We start from the raw sequence: 17,100 nt of genomic DNA, 5'->3' as shown, positions 1-17,100 counted from the left end.
TTACAGGTTTACTACCGGAGCGAAAGGTTGAATTTGTCATTGAGTTAATACCCGATACTTTTCAATTATGCCATATCGAATGGCTCCAGCTAAACTTAAAGAATTAAAGTGCAATTGCAATAATTGGTAGATAGAGGTTTTATTAGACCGAATGTATCACCCTAGGGTGCACCTGTATTGTTTGTTAAAAGAAAGATGGGTCGTTCAGATTGTGCATTAATTATCGATAATTGAACAAGACAACTATAAAGAATAAATAAACGTTACCTCGTATTGATATCTTTTTGATCAACTGAAAGGGCTTTAGTATTTAAAAGATTTACTTCCATCGGGATTTATCAGCTGGAATGAATATGTAGATGTACCAAAGATAGCATCAGGACTCGCTATGACATTATGAGTATTTGGTCATGCCATTCAGATTGACAATGCTCCGGAAGCATTATGGATTTAGTGAAGCGAGTTTTTCATCCCATATCGATCATTTTGTTGTTGTTTTTATTTATGACATTTTGGTTTTTCTAAAGTGAAGATGAACATGCTCAACATCTGAAGATTGTATTGCAGACTTTACGAGAAAAGAAACTGTATGCTAAATTTAGCAAATGCAAGTTTTGGCTTACTACAGTCAGATTCTCGGACAGGTGATTTGAGAGATGGTGTAAGAGTTGATCCGAGCAAAATTTTGTCTATTTTGAATTGGAAAAGCCATGAAACGTATCTGAATACGAAGATTTCTAGGGTTGGCTGGGTACTATCATCATTTTGAAAGAATTTTTCGATTATAGCTTCACCTATGACGAAACTGTTGCAAAAAGATGTTTGTTTCATTTGTCTATTAAGTGTCAGCAAGTTTCGAAAGATTAAAGAGTTTATTGACGGAAGGTCAATGTTGACGCAACCTGAATCGGGGAAGGATTTGTTATTTTTACAATGCCTCTCGAATAGCTTGGGGTGTGTTTTAATGCAAGAAAGAAGGTCATTGCATACGTCTCTAGGTAACTGAAAGTTCATGAAAAAAATTTATCCAACGCACAATATAGAATTAGCAGCGATTGTGTTTACGTTAAAAATGTGGTGTCACTACTTGTATGGCAAAAGGTGTCATGTGTATACTAACCACAAGAGCTTGAAATATTGATAACCTAAATGGAATTGAATCTGAGACAGCGTGGATGGTTAGAATTGTTAAAGACTATGAAGTTGTGATTGATTATCATCATGGAAAAGCAAATGTGGTTGTTGACGCTTTGAGCCGTAAATCTCTTTTTGCCCTGTGAGCGATAAATATCGAATTACAGATGAAGTGTGATGGTTCTATTTTAGCTGAACTCAAGGTTAAACCTTTGTTCTTACAGAATATATGAGAATTACAACTTGTTCATTTGAAGTTGGTAGCCAAATAAAAGATGGTTTAGACTGGTCAAAATACTGAATTTAGCATTCGCTATGTGGTAATTTGTAGTTTCGAAAAAGGTTATGTGTACCTAATGATCTGAAATTTAGACAAAATTTATTAAAAGAAGCTTATAGTAGTGTGTACTCTATTCATCCGAAAAGCTCGAAGATGTGTGTTGATTTGAAATAGTTTTATTGGTGGCAGGGAATGAAACGTGAAATTTTTATTTTGTATCGAGATGTTTGGTGTGTCAGTAAGTAAAAGCTGAGCATCAAGTTTCGTTTGGGTTATTGCAACCGATCATGATTCCATAGTGGAAATGGGACCAAGTTACAATGGATTTTGTCACTGGATTGTCGTTAACGCCAGGAAAGAAAGATGCAATTTGGCTTATTGTGATTGACTAACAAATCTACACATTTCAAACATATACGAATGGATTATTCATTAGAAAAATTAGCCGAACTCTATCTTAGTGAAATTATTATGTTACATGGTATTCTGTTATCTATCATTTCGAATCATGATCCGAGATTTACCTTAAGATTTTAGGGTGAGTTGCATGAGGTGTTGGGCATAAAATTGAAGTTTAGTACGAGTTTTATCCTTAACGAACGGACAAACTGAAAGTGTGATTCAAATTTTAAAAGACATTTTGGTGTTGCATTTTTGAGTTTGAAGGTAGCTGGGAGAATATTTGACATTAGTCGAGTTTGCTTACAATAACAGCTATCAAGTGAGCATGAAAATGGCACCATATGAAGCTTTATATGGGTGTAAATGTAGAATCCATTATGTTGGCCGGAATTGAGTGAAAAGAAATTGGAAGGGGTTGATTTGATTCGAGATACTGAAGACAAAGTCAGATAATTCGGGATAACTTGAAAGCCACGACGGTCGTCAGAATCTTATTCAAATTTGAATGAAAAGATATTGAGTTTGCTGTGGCGATCGAGTTTTTTTAAAAGTTTCTCTATGGAAAAGATTCTACATTTTGGCAGAAAAGGGAAGTTGAGTCCGAGGTTTATTGTGCCGTTGAGATCACTGAAAGAGTTGGTCTGTGGCTTACATGTTGCTTTACTCAGAACTTGAAAATTCCATAATGTTTTTCATGTTTCTATACTAAGACGCCATAGGTCTGATCCTCACATATTATAACCTTTTGTGAGGTTGAGATTCAACCTGATTTATCGTATTCTAAAGAATCAATCAGATTTTATCGCATGAAGTAAAAGAACTCTAAAACAAAAAGGTATCGTTGGTTAAAGTTTTATGGAATCGTCACGGGGTTGAAGAGGCTACGTGCGAGACAGAAGAATTGATGAAATCACAGTACCCAAACCTATTTTTGGTAAGATTTTTTGGGACTAAATTCCTTTATGGGGAGAGTTGTAACGGCCTATTTTTAGTGAAACCGGAAGTGGTTTTGGGACCACAAATCTTACACGAAAATATTTATTTTATTATTATTTTAGTGTCTTCAAAATATTAGCAAGGTTTTACAAAAATTTCGTTCAGAAATTTTATTGTTTGCATGTTTAATTTTGGTACCAAATAGCTATGAAAATTATTTGGTTGAGGGATTTATGTGGTAAATAACCATTATTATTATGAGTGGACAATATTGACATCTTATTCAGTATTTTAAAGGTTATTTACAAAGGTTAATTTTGTAAATTAATAAATAAAGGAAGTAAAATAATGTAAAAGAAGATATCATCTTTTTTGTTGGAAATCACCACAAAAATACAAGAACAAAACACCATTTTTGAGCTTTGAACATTCAGTCACATCTCATTGCTTGCATGTAAGTAGTTTTTGGTCCCCTTTAATAATTTCTGTAATATTCCGAATTAGGGCCTAATCGGATAGTGGTTTCGTGACCATAAATCCGAGATAGAAATAATTATTTTATAATTATTTTGAGGTTAATGATATGATTTCATGATTGTGTGAAATTTCGTGATGAAATTCTATGCCTAAAGTGCTTAATTGAAAGTAGGGACTAAATCGAATAAGTTGCAAAACTTGCATTCTAGAAGTTTTTAGTATGAAATTGTTTTGGAATATTAATGAGGAGGTCTTAAATAGCAATTTGACCAATTTTAAGTTCATGGACAAAATTAGGACATGGAAGGAATTTTTGGAAAGTTTAGTAGTAGGGTATTTTGGTCATTTAGTTATTAAAATGAATTAAAAAAAATTAAAAGCCAATTTTTGTCCATCTTCTTCATTAGGCCGGAAATTTCAAGGTTCTCCATAGCTAGGGTTTGTTTCAAGCTTCCAAGCTCCATAGTAAGTGATTCCAAGCCCCGTTTTTAATGATTTTTACGTTTTTGAGATCCCGATAACTCGATAAAGCTTATGTTAGCATAATTTAACCTAGGGTTTATATTGGAAAAATACCCATAGGTGAAATTTGTGTATTTGGTGTTTTATGATAGAATATGAAGTTTTAAATTATGTTAGACAACTTGTACTACTCGATTTTAAGCAAAAACGAGTAAAAGGGCTTAATCGGTAAAAATACCTAATAGTCACAAGTACATGTTAGAGTGAGAATTTGATGTTGCCATAGAAGAGAAAAGTGATCAGCATGTTGTAAAACATAAGAATAAGGAATAAAGTTTAATCCCGAGCCTAGGGGAAAAAATGTAAATATGCAAAAGTTTAGGGGTAAAATTGTAATTTTGCCAAAATTTGAGTTAAGGATTAATTTGATAATGTGAGTATTAAATAAGCTAAATGTGTTATTTTAGATCAAGAAAGACGTGGAATCGACCTCAATCGAGGAAAAGAAAAGATTGTGGACTAAATTGCAAAATCTTTGTATTTTGGTACCAAGGTAAGTTCATGTGTAAATAATGTAGCATAATGGTTATTTTTAAGTTATTGATGTTAATTATGTGTTATGCTGAATTTCATTATGAAATGTATGCTTTGTGGTTAATTTCAAATAATATGTAAATTATGTGAGCTACTTGTTAAATATAATTGTTACCGAGTATTGATTTCGGCATTCTACGGAAGACGGCAAGGATAAGTGTTCGAGAAAAATCCCGTTTGAACCTTAGGAATAGATTAGGATACAAGTGACATGTCACTAGGATGGTTGAGCATCCGAACTCGTTGAGTTGAGTCCGAGTTCACTTATGGATGCGAATGTCTGAACTCGTTGAGTTGAGTCCGAGTTCGTGAGATGTAACTAGGCATCCGAACTCGTTGAGTTGAGTCCGAGTTCACTTATGGATGCGAACGCCCGAGCTCGTTGAGTTGAGTCCGAGTTCGCTTATGGGCGGGTTACATGATTGCTTGATTGCATATATGGCACTTATGTGCAAGTTATCCATGTATCCGAATTATATTCGATGTGTTCAACGGGTAAAGTTCTACTCAAATGGAGGAATATTCGAGATGTAAAGACGTATTGGTAAGTGATGCGAAATGGATATTTTGGACAGGTATGTATTTAACCCTCGGGTTGAGTATTGATACAACCACGATAAGGTATTAAGATGATGAAAAATGATTAAAAATGTGATATGTGTTTTAGTGATACATGCTAATGTTGATTGGTATGACTGTTTGTTATGTTACTTATTATTTGCATATGAACTTACTAAGCATTTATGCTTACTCCCTCCTTCTTACTCATTGTAGTTTTGGACAAGCCAGCTCAGGAGTCGGGATAGGTCGAAGGCTCAGTCACATTATCCGGAAGACTTTTGGTAATGGCTTGTAAATTTAAGTATGGCATGTATAGCAATATACCTTTTTTGTGTAAATGATATTATGGTATGGTGATGGAATGGTTGAGGAAATGCTTGATAATGATAAATTATGAAAATAGTTAGTTTAGATTATATTTGATGTTAAGGAAAATTATTAAGATACTTAGTGCATAAAAACTCATAAAAGGGATGAAATTTGCCATAAATAGAATACTGCAGCAACACTGACGCGAGTTTAGAAATATACTAAAAATCATAGAAATTGAACTTGGTGATGAACTACATATCAAATTTAAGCTTATTATGTCTAGTTTCACATGAAACAAATGAAACAGGTAAAGGAATTATATGTTACAAGATATTTGAATTTTAGTGAAACAGGGTCATAGCAGTTTTGAATCCCCTGTTCCAACTTTATAAATTCACCATAAATTGTAAAGATATAATTAGGTAGTTTATTTTATATTCTCAGAATCCTTATTGAGTCTAGTTTCAAGAGAAATAAACCTAATAGTCATATGGATTTTGTACAGAGTGAAATGTGGTTCGTAGTAAACAGAGGTCAGACCAGTCAAGTCCTAAAACAGGGGTAACTTTAACTAATAAACTGTACTAATTGGCCCAACCAAAATTATAGAAAAAAATTATAAGATAGGTATATGAGTCTAGATTTATGGAAAATTTACAGATCTTGATTTTGAGTTTCGTAACTCGAGATATGATTCTTCTTGTGACTGTGATGCAAGTAGCTTAAAAGCTGTGAATGTAGAAATAAGTAATCCAAAGTTCTAAATATGTTAAATTAAGCTTAGTAACACCTCATACTCAACTCCGACGACGGTCTCGGGCGTGCGAGCATTACATTTAGTGGTATCAGAGCAGGTTTAGTCAGTTCTCGGACTACGTGTTGTATGTACGGATTTTGCTATACATGCCATATGTATGAATTGTGATAGTGTGACGACTTCTGACCTTTTTAAATGAATATTTTTATATAGTAAATGGATCCCGATCCAGCTGTGGTAGATGAAGTAGAGAGTAATGCGCCAGCTCCGGCTGAAGGAGCAGCGCCGACTGAAAACCCACCCCCTACTGTTGGTCAGGGAGGAGGAGAAAGGGATCGGGAAGCCTTTCTCCAAATGATGAGTGCATGGTACACTGAGTTCGTTCGTACGAACCCAAATGTACGACCTCCCCAGGGATCGGAAGCCTTTCTCCAAATGATGAGTGCATGGTACACTGAGTTCGTTCGTACGAACCCAAATGTACGACCTCCCCCACCTCCCCCAATTCCTCAACCTGTACCCCCGACGCCTCAAGGTATGGATATGATAAAATTTCACAGAACCCCTGTTGACAGAATTCGTAAACAAAGGGCTGAAGAATTTAGAGCAAATATTGATGATGATGCAGAGAAAGTAGAGTTCTGGCTTGAAAATTCTATCCGGGTATTTGATGAATTATCTTGTACACCTGAAGAATGTTTGAAATGTGCTACATCTTTGTTGAGAGATTCAGCCTATAATTGGTGGAAGACTTTGATTTCGGTGGTACCGAAAGAGAGGGTAACCTGGGAATTCTTTCAAGAAGAGTTTCGAAAGAAATATATTAGTGAAAGGTTTATTGATCAGAAATGTAAAGAGTTTCTTGAGCTGAAGCAAGGTAATATGACAGTCTCAGAATATGAAAGAGAGTTTGTTCGATTGAGTAAGTATGCCAGGGAATATGTTCCTACAGAAGCCAAGATGTGCCGACGATTTGAAGACGGGCTCAATGAAGACATTAAAGTATTTGTCGGGATCCTTGAACTAAAAGAAATGGTAGTACTGGTTGATCGAGCTTGCAAGGCTGAAGAACTACTTAAAGAAAAGAAAAAGGTAGAGGCTGAGACTAGAAATTGGAAGAAAAGACCGATGAGTAGTTCATTTTCACAGCAACCTAAAAAGTCAAGGAATATGAATCCTCGTTCCCAAGCTTCAGCTGGACAATCATATGGGAATTATAAGAAGCAAAATGTGGGTCCTAAATCTCAGAATACTTCTGCAGCCAGTGTAGGGAACTCGAGATTTGTTAAACCCGAGTGCCAGCGGTGTGGTAGAAATCATTTTGGTCCGTGCAGAGCAAATGAATGTTTTCGATGTGGTTCTCCGGATCATTTTATTAGAGACTGCCAGAGAGAGCTGAGAAAGAAAAATTTCAGAATATAAAAGCTAGTGGTGCAGACTCGAGGGGAAGGTATCCGAGAAAAGCTGGAAGTGAAACAAGCAGTAAGAATGTAGCCAGGGATGCACCGGTTAGACCTGAAGGAAGGGCTCCGGCTAGAACTTATGCTATTAAAGCGCGTGAAGATGCTTCCTCACCTGATGTGATTACTGGTACATTTTCTCTCTATAATGTTAATGTTATTGCTTTGATTGATCCCGGTTCTACTCATTCATATGTGTGCATGAAATTAGTGTCTAGTATGAATATACCTGTTGAGAACATAGAATTTATGATTAGAGTGTTGAATCCGTTAGGCAAATGTGTGACTGTTGATAAAGTATGTAAGAAATGTCCTTTAATGATTCGGGATCATTACTTTCCGGCCGACTTGATGTTGTTGCCGTTTGATGAGTTTGATGTTATTTTGGGTATGGATTGGTTGACATTGCATGATGCTAAAATAAATTGCAAAGAAAAGGTTATAGAATTAAAGTGTGAAAATGGTGAAACTCTGCGGGTTGAATCAGATAAATCAGAGGCATTGCCTAGTGTGATTTCTTCAATGTCGGCTCAAAGATATCTGAGAAAGGGTTATGAAGCTTATTTGGCGTATGTAATTAATACAAAAGAAGTTGAAAAGAAAGTTGAATCAGTGCCGGTTGTGTGTGAATTTTATTTCCAGAAGAATTGACGGGTTTGCCTCCAGTCAGGGAAGTAGAATTTGGTATTGATTTGATACTGGGAACAGCTCCGATTTCAATTGCTCCGTATAGAATGGCACCAGCAGAGTTGAAGGAATTAAAGTCGCAGTTGCAAGAGTTGACTGATAAAGGTTTTGTGAGACCGAGTTTTTCACCTTGGGGTGCTCCCGTGTTATTTGTGAAAAAGAAGGATGGTTCTATGAGGTTGTGTGTTGATTATCGGCAATTAAACAAGGTGACAATCAAAAACAAGTATCCGTTGCCAAGAATTGATGATTTGTTTGATCAGCTAAAAGGAGCGACATGGTTTTCAAAGATTGACTTGAGATCTGGGTATTACCAACTGCGGGTAAAGGAGTCGGATGTGCCTAAAACTGCTTTTAGAACAAGGTACGGTCATTATAAATTTTTAGTTATGCCATTCGGGTTGACAAATGCTCCTGCTGTGTTTATGGATTTAATGAATCGCATATTTCGGCCATACTTGGACAGATTTGTTGTGGTGTTTATAGATGATATTTTAATTTATTCAAAAGATGAGACAGAGCATGCTGAGCATTTGAGGATAGTTTTGCAAACTTTGAGAGATAAGCAGCTGTATGCTAAGTTTAGTAAAAGTGAATTTTGGCTCCGGGAAGTTGTTTTTTTGGGTCATATTGTTTCAGGTGATGGTATACGGGTTGATCCTAGTAAAATTTCAGCCATTGTTGATTGGAAACCACCAAAAAACGTAACTGAAGTTAGAAGTTTCTTGGGGCTAGCTGGGTATCATCGGTGGTTTGTAAATGGATTTTCTATAATTGCTGCTCCTATGACTAGACTACTCCGAAAGGATGTTAAATTTGAATGGACGGAAGAATGTCAACAGAGTTTTGAAGAATTGAAAAAGTTATTAACCGAAGCACCAGTGTTGGTACAACCCGAATTAGGTAAAGAATTTGTGGTGTATAGTGATGCTTCTCTAAATGGTTTGGGGTGTGTACTCATGTAAGAAGGAAAAGTGGTGGCTTATGCTTCGAGGCAGTTAAAACCTCATGAGAGGAATTGTCCTACTCACGATTTGGAATTGGCTGTAGTGGTGTTTGCTTGGAAGATTTGGAGACATTATTTGTATGGTGAAAAGTGCCGAGTATATACCGATCACAAAAGTCTTAAATACTTGATGTCACAAAAAGACTTGAATTTGAGACAGCGAAGATGGTTGGAGTTATTGGAAGATTATGAGCTTGTTATTGATTATCATCCGGGAAAAGCGAATGTGGTTGCCGATGCTTTAAGTAGAAAGTTGTTGTTTGCTTTGAGAGTTATGAACACTCAGTTGAAAATGTCAGATGACGGTTCGATTCTAGCAGAGTTAAGAGCAAGACCGATGTTTTTACAAGAGATTTTTGAAACTCAGAAAAATGATCAAGATTTGCTAGCCAAAAGAAAACAGTGTGAAGCTGATACGGGATCAGATTTCAGAATTGGTTCTGATGGGTGCTTAATGTTTAAAGATCGGATTTGTGTACCGAAGAATGAGGAATTGATTCAAAAGATCCTACAGGAAGCACATAGTGGTTATTTCTCGATTCATCCGGGTAGTACGAAAATGTATAATGACTTGAAGAAAATGTATTGGTGGAATGGAATGAAAAGAGATATATCAGAGTTTGTGTCCAAATGCTTAATTTGTCAACAGGTGAAAGCTGAACACCAAGTACCTTCAGGATTACTCCAGCCTATTATGGTTCCTGAATTGGAAATGGGATCGGATTACTATGGATTTTGTTTTAGGATTGCCATTGACTCCGGGAAAGAAAGATGCCATCTGGGTAATAGTTGACAGATTAACTAAGTCGGCTCATTTTATCCCGGTACGTACGGATTATTCTCTTAACAAGTTGGCTGAACTGTATATTAGAGAAATTGTTAGATTACACGGAATACCATTATCGATTATTTCAGATAGAGATCCAAGGTTTACCTTGCGGTTTTGGCAAAAGTTGCAAGACGCGTTAGGTACGAAGTTAAATTTCAGTACTGCTTTTCATCCACAAACTGATGGACAATCAGAAAGAATAATTCAGATTCTTGAAGATATGCTCAGATGTTGTGTATTGGAATTTCAAGGAAGTTGGGAAAGATACTTACCGTTGGTGGAATTTGCTTACAATAATAGTTATCAGACGAGCTTGAAAATGGCACCTTATGAAGCATTATATGGTCGTAAGTGTCGAACGCCATTGTATTGGACTGAACTTAAGGAAAATCAGATTTATGGAGTTGATCTAATAAAAGAAACTGAAGAAAAAGTGAAGATAATTCGAGATTGTTTGAAAGCTGCTTCAGATAGACAGAAATCTTATGCAGACCTAAAGCGAAAGGACATTGAATTTCAAGTTGGTGATAAAGTATTTTTAAAGGTGACTCCGTGGAAGAAAGTCCTTAGATTTGGACGGAAGGGAAAATTAAGTCCGCGTTTTGTTGGGCCGTATGAAATAATTGAAAAAGTTGGACCGGTAGCATATCGGCTAGCATTACCACCTGAATTAGAGAAGATTCATGATGTCTTCCACGTATCTATGTTACGTCAATATCGTTCGGATCCTTCACATGTAGTTTCACTGACAGAAATTGAACTACAACCAGATATGACCTACGAAGAAGAACCGATTAAGATTTTAGCTCGAGAGGTCAAACAACTAAGGAATAAAAATGTTGCACTTGTGAAGGTGTTGTGGCAAAGGCATGGAGTAGAAGAAGCTACATGGGAATCCGAAGAAACTATGAGAAATCAATACCCATATCTGTTTACCGGTAAGATTTTCGAGGACGAAAATCCTTAAAGGGGGGAGAGTTGTAATATCCCGAATTAGGGCCTAATCAGAATAGTGGTTTCGTGACCATAAATCCAAGATAGAAATAATTATTTTATAATTATTTTGAGGTTTATGATATGATTGCATGATTGTGTGAAAATTTCGTGATGAAATTCTATGCCTAAAGTGCTTAAATTGAAAGTAGGGACTAAATCGAATAAGTTGCAAAACTTGCATTCTAGAAGTTTTTAGTATGAAATTGTTTTGGAATATTAATGAGGAGGTCCTAAATAGCAATTTGACCAATTTTAAGTTCATGGACAAAATTAGGACATGGAAGGAATTTTTGGAAAGTTTAGTAGTAAGGGTATTTTGGTCATTTAGTTATTAAAATGAATTAAAAACAAAATTAAAAGCCAATTTTTGCCCATCTTCTTCATTAGGCCGAAATTTCAAGGGTTTTTCACATCTAGGGTTTGTTTCAAGCTTCCAAGCTCCGTAGTAAGTGATTCCAAGCCCCGTTTTTAATGATTTTTACGTTTTTGAGATCCCGATAACTCGATAAAGCTTATGTTAGCAATAATTTAACCTAGGGTTTATATTTGGAAAAATACCCATAGGTGAAATTTGTGTATTTTGATGTTTTATGATAGAATATGAAGTTTTAAATTATGTTAGACAACTTGTACTACTCAATTTTAAGCAAAAACGAGTAAAAGAGCTTAATCGGTAAAAATACCTAATAGTCACAAGTACATGTTAGAGTGAGAATTTGATGTTGCCATAGAAGAGAAAAGTGATCAGCATGTTGTAAAACATAAGAATAAGGAATAAAGTTTAATCCCGAGCCTAGGAGCAAAAATGTAAATATGCAAAAGGTTAGGGGTAAAATTGTAATTTTGCCAAAATTTGAGTTAAGGATTAATTTGATAATGTGAGTATTAAATAAGCTAAATGTGTTATTTTAGATCAAGAAAGACGTGGAATCGACCTCAATCGAGGAAAAGAAAAGATTGTGGACTAAATTGCAAAATCTTTGTATTTTGGTACCAAGGTAAGTTCATGTGTAAATAATGTAGCATAATGGTTATTTTTAAGTTATTGATGTCAATTATGTGTTATGCTGAATTTCATTATGAAATGTATGCTTTGTGGTTAATTTCAAATAATATGTAAATTATGTGAGCTACTTGTTAAATATAATTGTTACCGAGTATTGATTTCGGCATTCTACAGAAGACGACAAGGATAAGTGTTCGAGAAAAATCCCGTTTGAACCTTAGGAATAGATTAGGATACAAGTGACATGTCACTAGGATGGTTGAGCATCCGAACTCGTTGAGTTGAGTCCGAGTTCATTTATGGATGCGAATGTCCGAACTCGGTGAGTTGAGTTCGAGTTCGTGAGATGTAACTAGGCATCCGAACTCGTTGAGTTGAGTTCGAGTTCACTTATGGATGCAAACGCCCAAGCTCGTTGAGTTGAGTCCGAGTTCGCTTATGGGCGGGTTACATGATTGCTTGATTGCATATATGGCACTTATGTGCAAGTTATCCATGTATCCGAATTATATTTCGATGTGTTCAACGGGTAAAGTTCTACTCAAATGGAGGAATATTCGAGATGTAAAGAGACGTATTGGTAAGTGATGCGAAATGGATATTTTGGACAGGTATGTATTTAACCCTCGGGTTGAGTATTGATACAACCACGATAAGGTATTAAGATGATGAAAAATGATTAAAAATGTGATATGTGTTTTAGTGATACATGCTAATGTTGATTGGTATGACTGTTTGTTATGTTACTTATTATTTGCATATGAACTTACTAAGCATTTATGCTTACTCCCTCCTTCTTACTCATTGTAGTTTTGGACAAGCCAGCTCAGGAGTCGGGATAGGTCGAAGGCTCAATCACACTATCCGGAAGACTTTTGGTAATGGCTTGTAAATTTAAGTATGGCATGTATAGCAATATACCTTTTTTGTGTAAATGATCTTATGGTATGGTGATGGAATGGTTGAGGAAATGCTTGATAATGATAAATTATGAAAATAGTTAGTTTAGATTATATTTGATGTTAAGGAAAATTATTAAGATACTTAGTGCATAAAAACTCATAAAAGGGATGAAATTTGCCATAAACAGAATACTGCAGCAACACTGACACGAGTTTAAAAATTTACTAAAAATCATAGAAAATGAACTTGGTGATGAACTACATATCAAATTTAAGCTTATTATGTCTAGTTTCACATGAAACAAATGAAACAGGTAAAGGAATTATATGTTACAAGATATTTGAATTTTAGTGAAATAGGGTCATAGCAGTTTCTGAATCCCCTGTTCCAACTTTATAAATTCACCATAAATTTTAAAGATATAATTAGGTAGTGTATTTTATATTCTCAGAATCCTTATTGAGTCTAGTTTCAGGAGAAATAAACCTCATAGTCATATGGATTTTGTACAGAGAGAAATGTGGTTCGTAGTAAATAGAGGTCAGACCAGTCAAGTTCTAAAACAGGGGTAACTTTAACTAATAAAATGAACTAATTGTCCCAACCAAAAATTCTAGAAAAAAATTAGTAGATAGGTATATGAGTCTAGATTTATGGAAAATTTACGGATCTTGATTTCGAGTTTCGTAACTCGAGATATGATTTTTCTTGTGACTGTGATGCAAGTAGCTTAAAAGCTGTGAATGTAGAAATAAATAATCCAAAGTTCTAAATATGTTAAATTAAGCTTAGTAACACCTCATACTCGACTCCGGTGACGGTCTCGGGCGTGGGGGCGTTACAATTTCTATGTTTTTGAAGTTGTTGTAGCTTAATCTAGCTAGCCCTAGGACCAATTCATAAAACTGTTATAGATTGAGAGTTATGCCATGATTGTTCTTTAGTGATTTTTGATGTTTTATGTTTGATAATGAATCTTTTTTGTGGAATAAACAAGTTTTGCAAAGTAATGGAATTTTTATTTAGGTATTGATTTGTAAAAATGGAAAATAACGTGTTAAATTTATGAAATAAAGGTTACTTTGAGTTGATATAAGTCCTTGATAAACTTGGTTAGTTTCAATGGAGGATTTGAATGTTTAGATTTCATCTTATAAGCCTAAGGATTAGATTGTGAAAAGTTAAAATACTAGGGGCAAAATAGTAATTTGAGTTAATTGATATCTAGAGGCACTTAATTGAATGAGATTATTGTAACAGCCCGATTTAGACCCTTATTGAAATGGTGGTTTAGGGACCACAAATCTGAGTCAGAAAAATATTTTAAAATTTATTTTCTGTGTTTATTATGTGTGAATTTGTGTGTGTGAAATTTTTGTGATTTAATTTTGTTGTTTGAGTGCCCGATTAAATAAAAGGACTTAATCACGTAAAATGAAAATTTGATGGTTAATTGTAAAAGGGTCAAATTGTTGTTGTCTTTTTAAATGGAGGCATTTAAGTTGTAATTAGACTAAAATAATAAGTGTTGGACGGTTGTAGACAACCATTATAAAGAAATCATACTATATAATAAGGTTAAATATGTAATTAAATAATAAGTTAATATATGTTATAATAAAACATAAATTAAACCAAGTGCTCATAATTTTCTTTCATGACCGAAACTTAAAAGAAAAAAAAAGAAAAGAATAACGTTTTTTATGTTCGGCCATTGCTAAGCTCAATCAAGGTATGTAACTAGCTCAGTTTTTGATGATTTTTACGCTTTTTGAGATCGTTGATAAGTTATCTACAAGACTCATGCTTGAATTTTTTATTTTGATGAATATTTTAAGTTATGCCATTGTTGAAAGCTTGTGATTTTTATTGTTTGATGGTAGAAAATAAAGATATGTGATAGATTAACATGTTTTATATTGGAATTTTCGATAATTTTGAGTAATTAGGACTAAATTGCAAAAATAATAAATTGAGGGAGTAAAATGTGAAATAAATGAAATGTATGGACTTGTATGAACACTATGAGTGTTTGACCTAAGCATGGTGTGTGCAAATTTTGTATGTTTTGTGTTTTGTGCAATTTGGACTAAATTGTAAAAAGCATAAAATGTTAGGGGTAAAATGGTAATTTGCCCATTTATGTGTTTTTAGATGAATTTGATTGAATATTTGATTAAATAAGTTTAATTTATATTAATTTAGATCAAGAAAAGAGAAAATCAGATTTGGATCGGGGGAAAACTAAAGTTGTCGAGTAGCCATCCCATTCTGGTTTTTCATCGTCTGAGGTAATTTTATAAGCAAATAGACATTTTTTATTTTAATTAAATGCGAGTTATATATGCTGAATTGAAATATGTGAATAAATATATATAATAGCCGAATGTATACAAGCTTGGCAACTATGTTTATGAATTCGTTTTAATCGAGTTACGACATCTGAAAGCCCCATATGAACCTTAGGAATAGCTAGGATACATATGTCATGACATAGGATTCCAATATGTGATGTGCGAGTAAGACCATTTCTTCGATATATGTGTGCGAGTAAGACCATGTTTTATACGTTGGCATCGATATGTGACTCCGATATATGTGTGCGAGTAAGACCCTGTCTGGGACAGTGGCATCGATATGTGATTACATGTAAGACCACGTCTGGGACGTTGGCATTGTACGATATATGTGACTATCTAAGTATCTTATCCAATTTTGAATTGTTCATCGGGTAACTATAAGATGTGATTGAATGTGTAAAACGAGCTAAAATGACCATGTATGAATTAGCTTATTACCTACTTGAAATAAGGTAAGTAAGTTACTTGATATTTGTTGCAAATTATGTATGATGTAAGTGAAAAATGTATGTGAATATGGAAAGTATATTCAGTCTTTTGAATAAATAATAATGAATATTTCTGAAATGATTCTTGAATATGTGTATAAAAGATTATGTATATTCGTCAATATGATAAGTGTATGTATATGATGTTATATTTTGATTCATGAGCTTGTGTATATAAGTGTATGTATACTTGGTTATATAATGACATTTTGGCTTTGAAAGTTGATTGATATTTTGTTAATATAACTATATGAGCATTCGGCCAAGGTAACATTTATGCATGAAAGTATATATATTATTTATGAAATTGTAAGTTTGAGACTAAATGTGATAATGATATTATAATTTGGTTTAGTTTAACTGAGTTTTTTATTTTCTTATGACTTACTAAGCTATGATAGCTTACTGTATGTGTTTATGTTTGCCTCTGTTTTATAGATTTTGGAGTCAAGTTACGAGCTCGGGGATCGTCAACAAAGTCCATCACACTATCGACGTCTTCAGTATCTTTATAAGTGAACTTTCGAATCAATGGCATGTATAGGCCGGATCATGTTTTGAAATGTTGGATTTTGGTTTTTGTATAAATTAGGCCATGCAAAAATGGCTTAACTTCTATGTTTAAATTCGATTATGTTTGATTATGGTTTATGTTCATCTTGGTTATAATGTTATGTGCTATGAATGTATAGTATTTATGGTAGGAATTATATGCTTTGAAAATGGTTGATGATTTTGGATTTATTTTGGTATATATATTATATGTTATGTTTTGTCTTTGAGTATGGTTTATTAATTTGGCATAGTATTGAAATGAAATGATTATTATATATATATTGAAATAGGTATTAGTTGTTTTAATTTGGTTGTAATAGCAATGTATGAGTATACATGTATATGTGCATAAGTCATGGATATTAATGTAGTGAATTGGTCAAGTAGAGACAAGTTAGATAAGTTATTTAGACTTATTAATATGCTGAATTTGTGATTCGGAAAATGTATTTTAAAGTAGGTCATTATATGTATACTTGTATGTTCGTGATATAATTGTGGTATTGAATATTTGTGGTTAAAGTTAGGCTGTAAAAAAATTTGATTAATGAATGTGGTTTTTGTGTTGGTTTAAAAAGAGCATATCACTTGGATATTTGGGTTGGTTTATTTGGGTACTTTATTTGGTAAAGTTGATAATATACCTTTGGTATATGTTAAGTAGAGTATTACATATATATTCAAATGGACGTCAAAATTTATATTAATGTATGAAACATGTATATTCATATTGACTAATATATTAAAGCCGCATAAATGAATGAAAAGTTTAGTATTGAAATTTGTTTCATTTGATGTATAATTTGTACATGTGCAAGACTTATTTAAAAATAGGTCTGATATTCAATTAATGAAGTTGTTGATTTGTTATATGTTCTGTATATAAAAATAAATT

The sequence above is a fragment of the Gossypium hirsutum genome, chromosome A09, assembly GCF_007990345.1.
Source record: "Gossypium hirsutum isolate 1008001.06 chromosome A09, Gossypium_hirsutum_v2.1, whole genome shotgun sequence".
NCBI lineage: Eukaryota > Viridiplantae > Streptophyta > Magnoliopsida > Malvales > Malvaceae > Gossypium > Gossypium hirsutum.
Note: the sequence above shows the minus strand (reverse complement) of the source record.